General features: G+C 41.4%; 1 long non-coding RNA gene across 1 annotated transcript; it reads left to right on the top strand.

Moving 5' to 3' along the window:
* The first annotated feature begins 78 nt into the window (after positions 1–78).
* On the top strand, positions 79–2123 carry LOC118830771. The gene is made up of 2 exons (XR_005009106.1): positions 79–312; positions 1831–2123. It is a non-coding gene; the product is annotated as an uncharacterized LOC118830771 (long non-coding RNA).
* The last annotated feature ends 3707 nt before the right edge of the window (positions 2124–5830 follow it).

Raw genomic sequence — 5830 nt, 5'->3', positions numbered from 1 at the left:
CTGCCCGTACCCTGATACCCTTTGCTAACTGCGCGGGGGCCCTCCAGTGTGTTAAGAGTCAGAGGTCCGAGGGTGGGGGAGGTGTAAATACCACTGATTACCGGGTCCGCCCGCATCCTAGAGAGGTCCCGGAAGTGCCTGGTCAGGTGGTGCTCCGTGGAGAGGACTGTTTCCGGGTTCTACGAGTATCTGCGTCCCATTCTTCCGGCGCTCTGCAGTCGGCTTTCTGGGTTCCTCTGATCGGGGAAGGACGTTGGAGGGGCCCGGAAGCCGATCGGAAGGATTTCTGCGGTGGCCGCGGAGCCTCTCCTGGTAAGGGCCGGTGTCTCGTCCTCAAGGCCTCCCGCCGCAATCCTCTCGGTCCCCGGCACGGTCTTGTTCTCCTCGGGGCCCGGGCTTGTCGGCGTTTAGTGGGACTCCGACGCCCCCGGGTCAGCCGGCCCCTCCCGTGGTTTATCCGGAGAAACCTCTCGTTTCTAGGGTGCCATGCGGCGAAAAGCTGCCCGATCTCCACGTAAAGTCCCTGACACGGGTGGTGCACAGAGTGTTTCTCTTACGGAGGAGAACGCGGGTCCGGGGAGGTTAAGGAGCGTTTAAAAGCACAGAGCGAGTGAAAGGTAGAGCCTGGAGTCCCGCGCACCCCACCCGCACCGCTCGGCAGGCCCCTGTTTGGGAAATGCAATTGACGTAAGGTTGGCGAGAAAAGCTGTAGGGGAAACTGATGCTCTGGGGGTTTGCTCGGGGCTGAGAACACGGTCAAGCCTGCCTCGGGAGGACAGGTGGTTTGGGGCTGAGAGGTCTTCAAAGGGAGCCCTTTACTGCAGTCAACAACCTGCCAAGCTCTGGCTTGTTTAGCACCAGGAAGATAAATCCATGTTGAATTAAGGATGTTGCGGGAGGCCCTTTAAATAGGGCATCTCTTGGCAAACAAGGTTTAGAGAAGGGAGGAGAAGAACGTGGAAAAGAGATAAATCTGCTGTCAGTTCCTCAGATTTCGTTGTTATTTTTGCCTGCTTGTGCTCTCACCTTCCAAAGTTACCCGTTGAAGTTTCTCCCATTGGCAGTTTGTTGGGGATGATCCTAGTTCATGCCGTGCGTTTGGTTCTCGGTTCTCTATAAAGTAAGAGAAGTGGCTTGTGTCATGGATCCCTTTCGTAGCCTACTGAAGCCTATGGGGCCCTTCTCAGAATGTAAAATGAAATAGGTAGGATTACAAGGGAAACCAATTATATTGAAACACAGTTGTCAAAACAGTAAACACGTTCACAGACCTCAGGTTAAGCACTCCTGTAGGAGAATATCTCTTAAGATCCTTCCAGCTCTAAAATCCAATGAATTTTTGAATTGCTGTGATGGGATCAAGACATGCGCGTTCCGTGTGTAGCTACACTGATGTGCGTTTACCTTTGTATCTTATGATGTATAGCATACGTGTGGTGGTTTGCCAACTAGAGTGAATGGTGCAGTCCTTGATTGAGGAGCAGAATTGTTTTTACCTCTTTCTATCCAATGCTAAATGTTGTTGACTGTTAAGCTTGTGTGATTGGCTTTGCAAAAACTACTGTATGTTGGTCTATGAGTTAAACTATTATCATCATAGACTGTCACATCCCATGTGATCTTCTCCATTAATCAGAACCTAAGGCAGTCTCTTATGCTTAAGTGAGGGAGAAATCATAGATCTTGAAGGTAGCGTTCCCACCTGAGAGACTTGAGAGAAATCTGCACAGCTAGAAAGTGAGTTCAGGTCAGTCAGAACTATCCTTAAGGGAAATAAAATAGCTGAAATGTCAATCTTTCATTCCCTGACACACTTTTCTTTCTTCCCAGTATTTGGAAAGGAAGACAGCTAAAATTCCTGTACCCTCTTATGTATTTGTGGATCAGGAGTGAGGACAAGCAGCAGAAGATTTCTGAGAAACTGAAGTCACAGAGAGTGTTACCCAAAAGACCTCAAGAGATTGTGCTAAAATGGAGGAAAGATGGTGAGAATGAAAGAGTTGTGGAGAAATCCCCTCGTTAAGAGAGTGTATGAACTCACTTGGTAGGAGAAGGTTGCAGAAAAGAACAGACCAAAATTTCCAAGTTAAACCCTTAAAAGTACCTTCTGTGTGCTAAAAAAATACTTTATGATCTTAACTCTTACCAGAGTCCACACTGAAGAGAAATCCCAAATATGAGAAGAATTTTTCTTAGAACTCTGCATTGATTCAACTCAAGGAGATCAAGGTAGAGAAGAAATCTTTTAAACGTTCTAAATTTGGAGAAACCTTTTTTAAAGCCTTCACACTTGGGCACCCTAATACTACCATACTTCTGAAGCATTATGATAGTAAACCTCCAAAGGGTGGGTAAGATTCTCACTGAAAGCTATACTTAAGAGTAACTCATTAGAGACCCCACCCCAGGATAAGAAAAAAGAACCGAAGACCATATATTTGGGGCCAGGTCCTTCTGATATGACCAAGTCTTTGTAGAATGAAGGTGTGTCTAGGTTCAGTGTCAAGCTAACAAACGTTAAGCAGTTACTGCAAGCCACACACTGTTAAATGCTGGGGATACAAAGGCAACCAACAATCAGTACTTTCAAGAAGTGTACACTCTAATGGGGGAGACATTAGACAAACAACTCTGTTCCAAAAAGATATGAGAAGGTAAATTGGAGATAATCTTAGAAGGCATGAACATCAAGGGAGATTTGTTGAGACTTGTGTAGAGGTAGGATTTTAGCTGAGCTGCAGGTTCCATGTGTAAGTTGCTCTTGCTGCTCCTGTTTGGGAAGTAGATACCCTTCCCCTATTATTTGCTTCAGGGTGCTAGGGAAATATTAAAAAGCAAGTCCTGAAGAGCAGACTGTCCCAGAGTACATCCAGCTTGCTTTTTTGAGGAGGGAAGCTATTCCTTAAAACCCCCCATAACTATTGTGCTTTCCCTCTGTTAATTATTTTCTATTCTCTGTGTAGCTTTTTTTGTATGTATTTGGTTGCATGTTGTTTCCCACGTTAGATTGTAAGCTCCTTGAGGGTAGGGATTGTCTTTTTGTATCCCTAGTGATTAGCACTGTGCCTGGCATGCAGGCAATTAATAAATATTGATTGAAAATTGCTATGTCCTGTCACCTGGACTGGGGACTCCACATCCACCAGTCTTTAATATATCTCCTCCTATTAAGTACTTGTTTGGTTTAATAAGTCACCCGGGGTGCTTTAGAATACATTGATGCATAGCCCCAATTCTGGACAACTTTGGTAATTTGGAGAGGATCCAGAAATCTATTTGATATAATTTTTGATTGCCTCTCCCACTGCTGTGTGCTGAGTGTCAACAATGCATTTGATCCTCAGTCCTTAGAACTCCTAAATTTAAGGAAATGGCAAACTCTTTGGTATTTTTGCCAAGAAAACTCCAGATGTGGTCACCAGGAGTCAGACACAACTGAAATGATTTAACAACAAAATTTAATAGTGTTGGTTTTTTTTGTGTTTTGTTTTTTTTTTGGCAAGGACCTAGATTTCCCATACTTGGGTATACCTGGAGCTTTGGTTACTTACAAACATACAATTATAAATATTCAACAAAGCTGTATAAAATTCTGTTGGCCCCCTTGGCGTTTAAAAAAGGCCCACCCCCAACTTGAAGGCAATTAGAAAAGAAAACATTTTTTTTTTAAAAGTTAGATGTAGGATAGAAAATATGGAGACATGAAGACTCAATATAAGGCATTCATAGTTCCAGTGAGTCTTCATGAAGGTCTATACTAGGACAATAGTCATGGGATTAGGGAGGAGGATACCAATGGGATAAATATTGTGGTACAAGCAACAGCACTTCTCACAACTGATTGGAATTGAGGGAAAAAGAACAGCAAAAATAATAACATTAAAAGTTTGATCATAAAAGATTGTCCTTTAGTAGTATTGAAGTCTGAAGAAGAAGGAGGTGTGAGTGAAAACATAAAGTCTTGTGAGCTAGTAGTTTTGTAACTTTGGTCAAAGTGTATGTGGATAATTTTGTGTGCGTATATGTGTGTATATGTGTATACATGTATACACAGTCGGTAATGCTAATCACATATTAAGCATTCACACTATCTGTCAGAGAGTACGTTAAATACTGGGGATACAAAAAAAATTCTGTCCCTTCAAGGAGGTTGCACTCTACTCAGGGAGAGAATAGTTACATAAATATTAAAAATGAAATAAAAGCTCTGCGGGAAAATATGGAAAGAAAGATAATCTTCAGAAAAGTGGTAAAAATGTATTCCCTGAAAACTACAATTAACCAAAACAGAAAGCAATGACTCTGAGAAAAGAAGAAAAAAGCAAAAGATTGAAAAAATAGAAGAAGAGATCTGATAGAAAAAACACCTTGTGGTATAATATGGGAAAGATCATTGAAGGATCATCAGACTTCCTAAAAACAATGATTTTTTAAAAAGAAGCTTAAACACTATATTTAAAGAAATCACAAATGAAAACTGCTCATATCGATAAGGACTAGAAAGTAAAATGAAGATATAAGGCATCTACTGCTCTATCAGATTTCTCTGATAAGGGTTTGGTTTCCAAGAGCCATTCCCCAATAAACAAAGAGTCAAAGGATATGAATTAACAGTTCTCAAAAAAGCCTGCAGCGTATTTATAACCACATGAAAATTCTCCAAAGCACTAATAATAAGAGAAATTATAATCAAAACAACTCAGGTTTCACCTCACAACCTGAAAATTGGCAAAAATAGCAAGAAATGGCAGTAGTCAACGTTGGAGGGCTTGTGGGGAAAAAGGCACACTAATACATTGTTGCTGGAGCTATGAAATGGTACAGCCATTTTGGAAAGCCATTTGAAATTTGCAATTAAGTGACAAAAATGCCCTACCCTTTGAACCAGAGATGCAGTTACTGGGCTTATACCCAAGCAAGCCATTGATAAGGAAAAAGTCCCCATATACTCCAAAATATTTATGGCAGCACTTTTTGTGATAGCTAAGAATTGGAAAGAAGTAGATGCTTATCATTTGGGGAGTGGCTAAACCAATTGTGGTACATGAATGTAATAGAACGCTACTGTTCTGTAAGGAATGATGAGTGTGATGAATACAGAGAATTATGGAAGGAGCTCTGTGAACTGATGCAAAGTGAAGTAGAACCAAGAAAACAGTAACACCAAAAATGTAAATAGAACAACTCCACATCAAAAAGCATGGAAAGCTAAGTAACAAAATTGTGAAGGTCAAACAGGGCTCAAATGAAGACATGAGAAAACGCCTCCAACCTGCCCCTTTTTGGAGAAGGGAAGTCCGCAGGTGTTTTTATACATCATACATTTTTGGATTTTTCCAGTGTATCAATCAGTTGTATTGACTTTTTTTTCCTCTCTAAAAAATACCATTTTCTCTATGAGATGACTCTTAGGAAGGGAAAAGGAATGGACATGTGAGATACTGTGGTGACATAAGAAACAGAAAACCTCTAAAAAAAAACATTTAAAAATACAGACCAACTCCTGAAAGAAATCCCCAACAGAAAAGCCCCAGGAATGTGATAGCCAAAAATCCCCAGCTCCCATGTTAAAGAAGAAATATTTTAGATATCCAGAAAGCTTAAACACAGTAACCACAGTCAGGATCACACCCAAAATGGCACCTTTCACTACAAATGAGAGGAGATTTTCAAGTATAATGTCCAGACATACAGATAACATAGGTGTTACTATTAGCCCCATTTTATAGATGACAAAACTCAGGCAAATAGAAGTTAAATGATTTGCCCAGGCTCACGTAGCTGGTCAAACTCAAGTCTTCTTGACTTCAGGCCTGGTGCTCTATCCGTT

Source organism: Trichosurus vulpecula, chromosome 9 (assembly GCF_011100635.1).
Source record: "Trichosurus vulpecula isolate mTriVul1 chromosome 9, mTriVul1.pri, whole genome shotgun sequence".
NCBI classification, from domain to species: domain Eukaryota; kingdom Metazoa; phylum Chordata; class Mammalia; order Diprotodontia; family Phalangeridae; genus Trichosurus; species Trichosurus vulpecula.
The sequence above is the reverse complement of the archived record's forward strand: the minus strand, read 5'-3'. Positions and strand labels throughout refer to the sequence as shown.